The sequence below is a fragment of the Triticum dicoccoides genome, chromosome 2A (assembly GCF_002162155.2).
Source record: "Triticum dicoccoides isolate Atlit2015 ecotype Zavitan chromosome 2A, WEW_v2.0, whole genome shotgun sequence".
NCBI classification, from domain to species: domain Eukaryota; kingdom Viridiplantae; phylum Streptophyta; class Magnoliopsida; order Poales; family Poaceae; genus Triticum; species Triticum dicoccoides.
Window position 1 is genome coordinate 457,341,843 of NC_041382.1, and position 14,173 is coordinate 457,356,015.

Sequence of the window (14,173 nt, forward strand, 5' to 3'; positions counted from 1 at the left end):
AAGGACTACCTCTGAAGATCCGGAAACTAAGGTTTCCAAACGGGAGAAGAAATCTCCGCCAGTGGGTCCTGCCTCGGAGGGTATTCTTGCCGCACAATGTCCGCACGGGGATCAGCCCTCTACCGAGCTGTAAGTAATCAAAAAGTACTTGATAGTGAAGATATCCTACCTTACTTCCGAAGACAATAACCGATGCTTGTAAATTGTAGTCCGGATCGCAGCCCTTCTCGACAGAGTTCATCTTCGGGGGATCTTCTTCCAGAGATGATGGAGAGCGAAATGCCTCCCCCGGACTCCCCAGCTCAAGAAGCGGGCGACCTTGAAGTGTCGCCGCGAAGGGTATCTCCGGATCCAATATCGCCAGAGGATAACCCTTTGGTTGCCCGGCATCCCCAGTATCCGGCTCCTGAGGAAAGCAATAGCAAGGGTCCGTACTGTGTGCGGTCGGACGCGTTGAAGGATCTTCTGGGGAAAGCTGTCATCTCGGAAGCGCATCGTACACTAATGGGTACGGTAATTGAAAGGATTTCATCCACCGAAAGCGGTTTGCACGAAGCTTTTATGAGTCTGCTGAAAGGCTTTGAGGTACGTAAAATAATGTATACCTTTAATAGTACTGCATACGTTAGGTATTCCCATGCAGATAGTAGCCCCTGAGACTCTGGTTGTCGTCGAGAACGGCGGCAAACAGAGGATCATAGTCCCAGGTAATAACCAGACCACCTTTATGTGCAACTGGTTGAAGCTCCGGTGGCTAGCCGGACTGGTGGGTTTGCCAAACTAAAGCGGCAACTGGATGCGGCAGATGCCGACATCGTGCTTGTCAACAAGCGGCTTGACGAGGCATAGGGTGAGTGATTTTTCTGGTGATCATCACATAATAAGAGCAGCATGATGCCAGTATCTTTAATATGTTGTGACTGCAGATGGAGCGGCCACCGAGGAGACCCTTCGGGTAGAGCTTGCCTGAGCCAAGGAGCAAGCAAGGAGTAGCAATGCGGCCGCTTTACAGGTGGCCGAAGAGTTAAGGGCCGAACAGGCCGCACATTGCGAGAGCAAAGAAAAAAATGCCAAGATGGCCGTGGAGTTAAAATATGCTGCTGACCGTTACCGGCTTCTTGAAGAGGAAAACCGGGCAAAGGCGACGAACCTGGAGAAGGCCCGGGTGGCTTCTAAGGAAGCCCGCTCCAAAATTAGAGCGAGGAAGGAGGAGCTGAATCAAGCTGCAGATATCGTGTCTGGGAAGCCCTTCTTGTTGCGGACTAAGTTCGGAGATCCGAAGTATGCTCCTCTGGACCGGCTATGGAGTTCTGCGGACGGGTACATGGATTTGGCTGCCAGTGCTACTGATGCAACCAAGTACTTCAAGGATCAGAAAGGTCCCGAAGTGGAAAAGCTGTTTTGGTCATAGTTTCACGCTCAAGTTCGCCCGCTGCTGCTGAATGAGCGATCGACCGGTTGGGCCGAGCTCCATAGATTGTCCGGACTTGCCATGAGGCCCGTTGTGGATCACCTGTGGCCGGGAGGGCCAAGGCCAAGTAGCTACTTTAGCTTAGTGCAACAATTCCTTGAAGTTGTGCCACGCATCGATGCTGTAAACAGATCAGCATGCATAGAAGGTGCACAGATGGCCCTTGCCCGTGTCAAAACATACTGGGCAGAGATGGATGCCACCACTGTTGCGGCACAGGGTTCGGCCATAGGCCGAGTGGCTGCCGAGCACTACTTTGAAGAAGTTCTTGAAGGCGCTTGTTCGATAGAGGCTCAGTGCTAGAAGAATATTATGTTTGAGTGACATGTATTCCCATTGTAAATACAATGTTTTATTGAATTTATCAAGGCTATATTTATACTTTTGCCTGAAAGTACTATGATGCCTCCTGTGCGGCCGTTTATGTATATATGTATATAACCTGAAAGATTGCAGTCGTCGGCTTCAGCTCCCACGCATATAATGCGGGGGTGTTCGTAGAAGACGCATTTTCACACTTGATCCAACGTCTTGGTCCATTAAGGAGGTGATAGCGCGGCGAACTAGGCAACCAGACTATAATGCTTTAAAACTTCACTTAGCCAGAGGAGTTTGACAGTGGGGCTACTATATAGCCCCTGGTGGCTCCGCACTCATCCGGATTCGGGGCGCGTACATGCCTGGCCGAGAAACGACCCTTCGTTAAGGCGGAGGAATCCCGAAGATTCCTCTAGGTCATCGAGTGGTTGACCAGTCTCATGCTATATCATGACAGTCAGTTTTCAGCTTTCTCTACTGAGGTGCTTGTCCGGATGAACCAGGGCACAATCGCAGTAGTTCTCCTGGTGCCACCTTAGTCGATAGAGCGGAACGTAAGGCAGCAAAACACAGGAGCCGGGCAAACCCAACATTTGACCAAAGACATGATTCGAAGCTGATGCATATAAGGCCAAACTCGCGACGTCGAACACTCCCTAAGGTATTCGGTCTTTATGATGTAAACTGGGCTTAAGTAGTGCCCTTTGTAATAAGCCCCTGGTGTCCAGGTACGTGCAATATTCTAACGTGGCCACATGCCAATACGTCAGCATCCTTCTCAATTGTACTAAGAATCCGGGGGATGTGTATCAACAAGAGACAGTAAAAAAGGTTTACACAGGGTCTTAATCTAAAAAGAATCCTTGGAACGGGTCCCTGTTGCACGTCTGCGCCTGTATCTCTGTTGTGCCGTATCCTAGATGGGTGTAGCACGATGGTCATCTGTAAAAGAGAGGAACTTAGTTGACAAGTTGTCGTGCAAAGAGGTAGGTTATACTAAAGAAACCATGTACAATTCAAGATGAGTAAAGTTGAGCTTAATTGCCACTTGTTTGCGCGTGCTGAGCCCCTTGTATTGTAATAGGGGTATAGCCATCAAACCTGTATCGATTACATATAGCTGCGCCGGACTCGTCTAACCGCGTCCGTGGTATTAACGACATGTCCGGAGACCAACTAAAGTGGTGAGGCCGTTTAGTGTGCGGCTGCCAAGGCAGCCGCACGGTCTTCCGCGCGCAAGGAGTGCTCAATATTTCCATTTACTGTAATGATGCCGCGTGGACCGGGCATGTTAAGCATGAGAGAAGCGTATTGCAGTATTGCGTTAAAGCGAGCGAAAGCTTCGCGTCCGAGTAGTGCTTGATAACCACTTTGGAACGGAGTGATGTGGAACGTTCAATTTTTGCTGCGGAAGTTATCGGGAAAGCCAAATATAACCTCTAGTAGCAGGGAGCCCGTGCAATGGGCCTCTGGGCCTGGCGTTACTCCTTTAAAGGTAGTATTGCTGTGGCTAATTTTTGTTGGGTCTATCCCCATTTTGCGGACTGTGTCCTGATATATCAGGTTTAGACTGCTGCCGCCGTCCATCAGGACTCATGTGAAGTGGTATCCGTCAATTATTGGGTCTAATACCAAGGCAGCCCATCCTGCACACCGGATACTTGCCGAGTAATCCCGATGGTCGAAGGTGATCGGTTGGGACGACCAGTGGCAGGACTCCGCGGTGATAGGCCCTGGGGCATGTGTGTCTAGGAGTGCCGCTTTGTTTCTCCCCTTTGTCACGTGTAACACGCTTACTGTTTTGACTTCTAGTGGGAATTTCTTCTATTCCCAGTGCTTTGCTTGCGAGGCTCGTCCTCGTCTTCGCTTGGTGTATCCTGCCCCTTATGTTCGGCATTGAGCTTGCCGGACTGCTTGAAGACCCAACATTCTCTACGGGTATGATTTGCAGGTTTATCGGGGGTGCTATGGATCTGACATATTTGGTCCAGAATCTTGTTTAGGCTGGACAGTTCGTCTCTGTTGCCTTCGGAGGGCAGCTTTTGCTGACCTGGCCGAGAGCTTCTGAATCCGGCATTTACCGTCGTGCTTTTTAGGCTGTCTTCTTTATTCCGGCGCTTGTTTTTGCTGCGTCGTGATTTCCCGTTTCCGTCCCTGACTTCGGATGTACTTGGGTCGCTGGTGCTGCATCAGGCTAACCAGCTATCCTCGCCCGCGCAAAAGCGGGTCATGAGGCTTGTTAATGCTACCATTGTTCTTGACTTTTCTTGGCCTAGGTGTCTGGCAAGCCATTCGTCTCGAACGCTGTGCTTGAAAGATGCTAAGGCTTCGGTGTCCGGACAGTCGACTATTTGGTTCTTTTTAGTGAGGAACCTGTTCCAAAGCTTTCGGGCTGACTCTCCGGGCTGTTGAGTTATATGACTTAAATCATCTGCATCCGGTGGTCGGACATAGGTCCCTTGAAAATTTGCCCGAAAGGCGTCTTCGAGCTCTTCCCAACTTCCAATGGAGTCTTCGTGGAGGCTTTTAAGCCAGTGCTGAGCTGCCCCTTTGAGCTTGAGGGGTAAGTATTTGATGGCGTGGAGATCGTCTCCTCGAGCCATATGGATATGGAGGATGTAGTCCTTAATCCAGACCCCAGGGTCTGTCGTTCCGTCGTACACCTCTATGTTTACGGGTTTGAATCCCTCTAGAAATTCATGGTCCAGCACCTCATCAGTGAAACATAGGGGGTGTGCGGCACCCCTGTATTTGGGTGTACTGTGGTGTTGGGATGTTTGTTGTGTTGCATTGCATGCTGGAGCGCGCTTGCATGGCCCGTAGATGGATCTGGTTGCGCCGTCCTTTTGATGCGAGCCCTCACGTGGATCGTGTACTGGCTTATGTGTGGCGTCGTTTGCCGCTCTATGTTGGCCATGAGGTCGTCTATCCGACCGGATGGCCGTTTTGTTTTTTGGTTGCGGGGGATCTAAGGCCTCCTCATCGAATTTAGGTAGCAACTTTCGCTTCGGGTAGCTCTTTGTGTGGCGATTACCGCCGTACTTTGTTGCAGTGTTGAGTACTTCACTCCATCTGATTCTGAGTGTGTCTTGTGCAGCCCTGAGCCTTTGCTTCTGCTTTTTCAGACTCCTCGCAGTGGTAACAAGCCTTTGATGGGCATTCTGTTTCTCCGGGTGCCTGTCCGATGTGATGTCGTCCGGACTGTTATCTTCGACGGAGTCTGGTTGTTCGGTTTGATTCTCTGTGTTGCCGTGGTCGGGCGATGGTTCACCCTGCTCTATCGCTGGGTCTATATGATCGTTGTTTCTGTCGAGGCGGTATTTGGAGCGGCGCTTACGCCGCCGCTTTGACTGCTTCTCGAGGGAATAACCCTTCGCTGCGTCCTTCCGTTCCTCGTCGTTGTTTTCTTTGGGTGTGTCTACCATGTATACATCATGTGATGAAGTGGGCATCCAGTGCCCTGTGGGAAGTGGTTCCTGTTCGTCTCCTGCATCGCCGTCCATACCGTCGATGTCATCGGAGTCGAAGTCGAGCATGTCGGTCAGATTGTCGACAGTGGATACTAAGTGGGTGGTGGGTGGGCGGCGAATTTCTTCGTCATCCGCATCCCCATCCTGCCGAACATAGTTCGGCCAGGACTCTCTTGACAGGGAGAGAGACCTTAATGAGTTCAGTATGTCACCGAAGGGCGAGTGCTGAAAGATATCCGCGGATGTGAACTCCATGATCGGTGCCCAGTCGGATTCGATAGGCACGGGCGCAGGCGGTTTGGAGTCCGTGGCCGGGGAAGAATCCGGTAGTTCGGCGTCATGGCTCCCGTGAAGGGTAAGGTCGATACTCGGCTTGATTGCCGCTGAGAATACGGCCTCCATGGCGTGGTGGATGGCGCAAGTGGCTCCAAATTGAGGGTCGGAGCGGTTGCCGGTGCGGTCTCCTGAACACTGTCCGATGGTAGAGCTAAATCATGCTCATAGTGACTGTGCGGCGCACTCGGCGGGGGCTCGAATCCGTCAAAGATCAAATCTCCGTGGATGTCGGCCGTGTAGTTTAAGCTTCCAAACCTGACCTGGTGGCCAGGGGTGTAACTCTCGATCTGCTCCAGATGGCCAAGCGAGTTGGCCCGCAGTGTGAAGCCACCGAATACAAAGATCTGTTCGGGGAGAAAAGTCTCACCCTGGACTGCATCACTATCGATGATCGTAGGAGCCATCAAGCCTAACGATGACGACACAGAGGAACTCTCAATGAAAGCACCAATGTTGGTGTCAAAACCGACGGATCTCGGGTAGGGGGTCCCGAACTGTGTGTCTAAGGCGGATGGTAACAGGAGGCAGGGGACACGATGTTTTACCCAGGTTCGGGCCCTCTTGATGGAGGTAAAACCCTACGTCCTGCTTGATTATTCTTGATAATATGAGTAGTACAAGAGTTGATCTACCACGAGATCGGAGAGGCTAAACCCTAGAAGCTAGCCTATGGTATGATTGTATGTTGTCCTACGGACTAAAAGCCTCCGGTTTATATAGATACCGGAGGAGGCTAGGGTTACGCAAGATTGGTTACAAAGGAGGAGATATGCATATCCGTATTGCCTAGCTTGCCTTCCACGCCAAGTAGAGTCCCATCCAGACACGGGATGAAGTCTTCAATCTCATATCTTCATAGTCGAACAGTCCGGCCAAAGGATATAGTCCGGCTGTCCGGAGACCCCCTAATCCAGGACTCCCTCAGTGGGTTAGAGGCTTGACATGGCAATATGGGAGGCATGATAAACACATGGTAGGTAGTGCAACATAGTGATAGAACGAATAACTAGCAAGCAAAGATAGAAGTGATATCGAGGGTAATGGTCATCTTGCCTGCAAAGTTCTCAGAGTTGTCGAAAGCTTGCTCCTCGTTAGCGTACTCAATAGGTTCCTCGTTCACGAACTCGTCTCCCATCTCTACCCAAAGCAAGAACATAAGCAACAAAACAATAATGAATCATGGTGCAATGCACAAGCAACATGAAGCAAGACATGGCATGGAATGCAAGATATGATGTGCAATGCATATGGGTACTCCAGAAGTGAAAATATGATCAAGGCATCAACTTGGGAAACCAAGCATGACGCTGGAAAGAGTGAATTATTTTGGTTGAAATCGATATAAGAATCATCAAAAACGGATGCACGGTTTGCAAATGACAAGCAAAACAAGAATGATGCAAAACTGCGCTTGACAGCAACATAGCACTTAAGACGCAACAAGAAACTATGCTACAGCAATCCAACATAGCAACAAAGCACATGGCAGTAAAGTACAGGTGAAGCTCTACAAATCATGAACACTGAGCTATTGCTAGAAACCCCTAGAACAAGTCTAAAACAGCATGGAAAAAATGCTAAAGTTAATAGCTTATCACACACGGAAAATTCATGCATCAAGACAGAAATAGCATGAGGTAGCAAAGTTTATGCATAGCAAACTATATGCTACAGGGACATATTACATTGCACAAGATCATGGCATGATAGTACTAAATGCACTTAATAAATCTCCCTTACTAAACTTGGTCTAAAAACCCACATATAGGATGGTAGTATCAAGGCAAACATGGCAATATGATGATATGGTTGTTAACAGACTTAGAAGAATTCATGTCATGGCAATATGTAGATTCATGAGGGCAACTTTGCAAGCTTGTGGCACGCATCACGGTGTCCCAAATGACATGGAATAAAATCTAGCATGAAGTAGGCATGAAAATGAAGCTATCCATTGGCAAAACAACATCATAACAAGCTTGAATTAAATCACACAAAATGCCAAAATAGCAACATGATGTAAAATGACATGTTCATGAACTTCCTAAAATGCAAAAACTAATGGCACCACTAGATTGGTAGGATTTTTCTACCCCCAAAACATATATAATATGTTGGGGTCCCTATAGAAAAACCCCCATAAATGCTAAGAATGCCTAACTACCTAGAAAGGAAATAAACAGAAAAGGAAAAATACCCAAAATGGCCATGTCCCGATCTGGACTTGCCAGATAAGGAAAAAGGCCCGATCTAGAAAGATCCAAAATGGGCAAGCTGGCCGATTGGGTTTAAAACAGAGGTGTGCATATGACAGGTGGGCCCGTGGGTCCCACGTGTCATGTGAGAGGTTGCGTGTGCGGGTGTGTGGCTGGCCGGTGGTCCTGGTGATACATGAGGCTGACCAGTGTGTTGGGGAACATAGTAATTTCAAAAAAAAAATCCTACGCACACGCAAGATCATGGTGATGCATAGCAACGAGAGGGGAGAGTGTTGTCTACGTACCCTCGTAGACCGCAAGCGGAAGCGTTAGCACAACACGGTTGATGTAGTCGTACGTCTTCACGATCCGACCGATCAAGTACCGAATGCACGGCACCTCCGAGTTCAGCACACGTTCAGCCCGATGACATCCCTCTAACTCCGATCCAGCCGAGTGTTGAGGGAGATTTTCGTCAGCACGATGACGTGGTGATGATGTTGAAGTTCTACCGACGCAGGGCTTCGCCTAAGCACCGCTACAGTATTATCGAGGTGGACTATGGTGGAGGGGGGCACCACACATGGCTAAGAGATGATCAACTTGATCAACTTGTGTGTCTAGAGGTGCCCCCCTGCCCTGTATATAAAGGAGCAAGGGGGAGGCCGGCCGGCCCTCTATGGGCGCGCCAGGAGGAGGAGTCCTCCCCCTAGTAGGAGTAGGACTCCCCTTTCCTACTCCTTCTAGGAGGAGGAAAGGAAGGAGGAGGAAGGAGAGGGAGGAAAAGGAGGAAAGGGGGGCCAGCCCCCTAGTCCAATTCGGTTTGGGCTAGGGGGGCCGCGTGCCCTGCCTCCTCTCTTCCACCACTTGGCCCATGAGGCCCATTACTTCTTCCTCGTATTCCCGTAACTCCCCGGTACCCCCGAAAATACTCGAATCACTCGGAACCTTTCCAATGTCCGAATATAGTCATCCAATCTATCGATCTTTACATCTCGACCATTTCGAGACTCCTCGTCATGTCCCCAATTTCATCTGGGACTCCAAACTACCTTCGGTACATCAAAACATATAAACTCATAATATAACTGTCATCGTAGCGTTAAGCGTGCGGACCCTACGGGTTCGAGAACTATGTAGACATGAACAAGACACGTCTCCGGTCAATAACCAATAGCGGAACCTGGATGCTCATATTGGCTCCTACATATTCTACGAAGATCTTTATCGGTCAGACCGCATAACAACATACGTTGTTCCCTTTGTCATCGGTATGTTACTTGCCCGAGATTCGATCGTCGGCATCTCAATACCTAGTTAAATCTCATTACCGGCAAGTCTCTTTACTCGTTCCGTAATACATCATCTCGCAACTAACTCATTAGTTGCAATGCTTGCAAGGCTCAGGTGATGTGCATTACCGAGAGGGCCCAGAGATACCTCTCCGACAATCGGAGTGACAAATCCTAATCTCGAAATACGCCAACCCAACAAGTACCTTCGGAGACACCTATAGAGCACCTTTATAATCACCCAGTTACGTTGTGACGTTTGGTAGCACACAAAGTGTTCCTCCGGCAAACGGGAGTTGCATAATCTCATAGTCATAGGAACATGTATAAGTCATGAAGAAAGCAATAACAACAAACTAAACGATCAAGTGCTAAGCTAACAGAATGGGTCAAGTCAATCACATCATTCTCCTAATGATGTGATCCCGTTAATCAAATGACAACTCATGTCTATGGTTAGGAAACATAACCATCTTTGATCAACGAGCTAGTCAAGTAGAGGCATACTAGTGACACTTTGTTTGTCTATGTATTCACACATGTATTATGTTTCCGGTTAATATAATTCTAGCATGAATAATAAACATTTATCATGATATAAGGAAATAAATAATAACTTTATTATTGCCTCTAGGGCATATTTCCTTCAGTCTCCCACTTGCACTAGAGTCAATAATCTAGTTCACATCGCCATGTGATTTAATACCAATAGTTCACATCACCATGTGATTAACACCCATAGTTCACATCAACATGTGACCAACACCCAAATGGTTTACTAGAGTCAATAATCTAGTTCACATCGCTATGTGATTAACACCCAAATAGTACTAAGGTGTGATCATGTTTTGCTTGTGAGAGATGTTTAGTCAACGGGTCTGCCACATTCAGATCCGTACGTATTTTGCAAATTTCTATGTCAACAATGCTCTGCACGGAGCTACTCTAGCTAATTGCTCCCACTTTCAATATGTATCCAGATTGAGACTTAGAGTCATCTGGATCAGTGTCAAAACTTGCATCGACGTAACCCTTTACGATGAACCTTTTGTCACCTCCATAATCGAGAAACATATCCTTATTCCACTAAGGATAATTTTGACCAATGTCCAGTGATCTACTCCTAGATCACTATTGTACTCCCTTGCCAAACTCAGGGTAGGGTATACAATAGGTCTGGTACACAACATGGCATACTTTATAGAACCTATGGCTGAGGCATAGGGAATGACTTTCATTCTCTCTCTATCTTCTGCCATGGTCGGGTTTTGAGTCTTACTCAACTTCACACCTTGTAACACAAGCAAGAACTCCTTTTTGACTGTTCCATTTTGAACTACTTCAAAATCTTGTCAAGGTATGTACTCATTGAAAAACTTATGAAGCGTCTTGATCTATCTCTATAGATCTTGATGCTCAATATGTAAGCAGCTTCACCGAGGTCTTTCTTTGAAAAACTCCTTTCAAACATTCCTTTATGCTTTGCAGAATAATTCTACATTATCTCCGATCAACAATATGTCATTCACATATACTTATCAGAAATGCTGTAATGCTCCCACTCACTTTCTTGTAAATACAGGCTTCACTGCAAGTCTGTATAAAACTATATGCTTTGATCAACTTATCAAAGCGTATATTCCAACTCCGAGATGCTTGCACCAGTCCATAGATGGATCGCTGGAGCTTGAATATTTTGTTAGTACCTTTAGGATTGACAAAACCTTCTGGTTGCATCATATACAACTCTTCTTTAATAAATCCATTAAGGACTGCAGTTTTGTTTATCCACTTGCCAGATTTCATAAAATGCGGCAATTGCTAACATGATTCGGACACACTTAAGCATAGATACGAGTGAGAAACTCTCATCGTAGTCAACACCTTGAACTTGTCGAAAACCTTTTTTCGACAATTCTAGCTTTGTAGATAGTGACATTACTATCAGCATCCGTCTTCCTCTTGAATATCCATTTAATATCAATGGCTCGCCGATCAATGGGCAAGTCAATCAAAGTCCATACTTTGTTCTCATACATGGATCTCATCTTAGATTTCATGGCCTCTAGCCATTTCGCGGAATCTGGGCTCATCATTGCTTCCTCATAGTTCGTAGGCTGGTCATGGTCAAGTAACATGACCTCCAGAACAGGATTACCATACCACTCTGGTGCAGATCTCACTCTGGTTGACCTACGAGGTTCGGTAGTAACCTGATCTGAAGTTACATGATCATCATCATTAGCTTCCTCACTAATTGGTGTAGTAGTCACAGGAACATATTTCTGTGATGAACTACTTTCCAATAAGGGAGCAGGTACAGTTACCTCATCAAGTTCTACTTTCCTCCCACTCACTTCTTTTGAGAGAAACTCCTTCTCTAGAAAGGATCCGTTCTCAGCAATGAATATCTTGCCTTCGGATCTGTGATAGAAGGTGTACCCAACATTTTCTTTTGGGTATCCTATGAAGATTTACTTCTCCGATTTGGGTTCGAGCTTATCATGTTGAAACTTTTTCACATAAGCATCGCAGTCCCAAACTTTAAGAAACAACAGCTTAGGTTTCTCGCCAAACCACAGTTCATATGGTGTCGTCTCAACGGATTTAGATGGTGCCCTATTTAACGTGAATGTAGTTGTCTCTAATGCATAACCCCAAAATGATAGTGGTAATCGGTAAGAGACATCATAGATCGCACCATATCTAATAAAGTATGATTATGACGTTCGGACACACCATTACACTGTGGTGTTCCAGGTGGCGTGAGTAGTGAAACTATTTCACATTGTTTTAACTGAAGGCCAAACTCGTAAATCAAATATTTTATTTCTGCGATCATATCGTAGAAACTTTTATTTTTTGTACGATGATTCTCCACTTCACTCTGAAATTCTTTGAACTTCTCAAATGTTTCAGACTTGTGTTTCATCAAGTAGATATACTCATATCTGCTCAAATCATCTGTGAAGATCAGAAAATAATGGTACCTACCACGAGCCTCAATATTCATCGGACCACATACATCAGTATGTATGATTTCCAAAAAATCTGTTGCTTGCTCCATTGTTCTGGGGAACGGAGTTTTAGTCATCTTGCCCATGAGGCATGGTTCGCATGCATCAACTGATTCATAATCAAGTGATTCCAAAAGCCCATCAGCATGGATTTTCTTCATGCGCTTTACACCAATATAACCTAAACGGCAGTGCCACAAATAAGTTGCACTATCATTATTAAGTTTGCATCTTTTGGCTTCAATATTATGAAAATGTGTATCACCACGATAAGGATCCAACAAACCATTTTCATTGGCTGTATGACCATAGAAGGTTTTATTCATGTAAACAGAACAACAATTTATTCTCTTACTTAAATGAATAACCGTATTGCAATAAACATGATCAAATCATATTCATGCTCAACGCAAACACCAAATAACACTTATTTAGGTTCAACACTAATCCCGAAAGTATAGGGAGTGTGTGATGATGATCATATCAATCTTGGAACCACTTCCAACACACATCATCACTTCACCCTTAACTAGTCTCTGTTCATTTTGCAACTCCCGTTTCGAGTTACTACTCTTAGCAACTTGAACCAGTATCAAATACCAAGGGGTTGCTACGAACACTAGTAAAATACACATCAATAATCTGTATATCAAATATACCTTCATAGGTTCAATGCTAGAGATAAATGAATAATGTTCACAAAAATTTGCCAAACGAGTTTTAGAGCGAGTGTGTCTCCCGGTTTGGATATCATTGAAGATTTGCTCGACGGGATGATCTCTTGTGACTCTTGCTCTAACTTGTGAGAGATTTTTTTTGGGTCGGGGTGGAACATCTTGTTGTTCCTCTTGGCCTTCTTCATTGTTGATGTTGTCATTCTCTTGTCGAGGTGGAGAAGGAGGTTGATGAGGTTCATCTTGGTGTACTTCCTCGTTTTCTTCATCTTGGTGTGTCCCACTTGTGGATGCCTCCGTGTCAACTCTTGGTTCACCTTGTTGTGAGGTACAAGCTTCCACTTGGATGGAGGAGGTACTCTCCTTCACCTCCGTTGGGCGTATCTTGCCAATAGACAAGTCTTGGATTGCTTCCGAATGATATTTGTCTCCTACATCAATTGGCAATTACTCTACTTGCGAGTCGTTAGATTCATCAAACTTCACATCTACCGTCTCTTCAACCTTTCGGGTGAAATTGTTGTAGACACGGTAGGTGTGAGAGTTTGAGCCATAACCGAGTAGGAAACCCTCATGCGATTTAGGAGCAAATTTAGAACAATGATGCTTATCAAGAATGTAACACTTTGAGCCGAATACTCGAAAGTATCCAACTTGGGTTTTGTTACCAGTGAGAAGCTCGTATGTCGTCTTGCTGAGTAGCTTGTGAAGATATAAGCGATTTGTTGCATGACAAGCTATCTCAACCGCTTCTGCCCAAAAGTGTTTTGGCGTCTTGTACTCATCAAGCATCATTCTCGCCATCTCAATAATAGTCTGGTTCTTCCTCTCAACAACTCCATTTCGTTGAGGCATGTACGTAGCCGAGAACTCATGTGAAATCCCTTCTTCATCCAGAAAGGTATCCACATTTGCATTCTTGAACTCTGTTCCATTATCACTGCGAACCTTCTTGATCTTCACTTCAAATTGATTTTGGGCCTTCCTAGCGAAGTTCTTGAAGATCTTTTGGACCTGCGATTTATCATCAAGAAAGAACACCCACGTAAATCTCAAAAAATCATCGACTATGACAAGACGAAATGAGTTTCCACCAAGACTTTTATAGGCATTGGGACAAAAATGATCCATATGAAGTAGCTCGAGTGGTCTTCTCGTGGTCATGATGTTCTTCACAGGGTGACTTCCTCCAACTTGTTTTCCTTCTTGACAAGCACTGCACAATCTATCCTTGTCAAATATAACATCTTTCACTCCAAGGATATGATCACCTTTAATAAGCTTATCAAGATTTTGCATGCCCACTTGACTTAACCTTCTATGCCACAACCAACCTTTAGAAGATTTAGCAATTAAGAAAGTTCTAGGTTGATCCTTTTTAGTGAAATCAACAATAT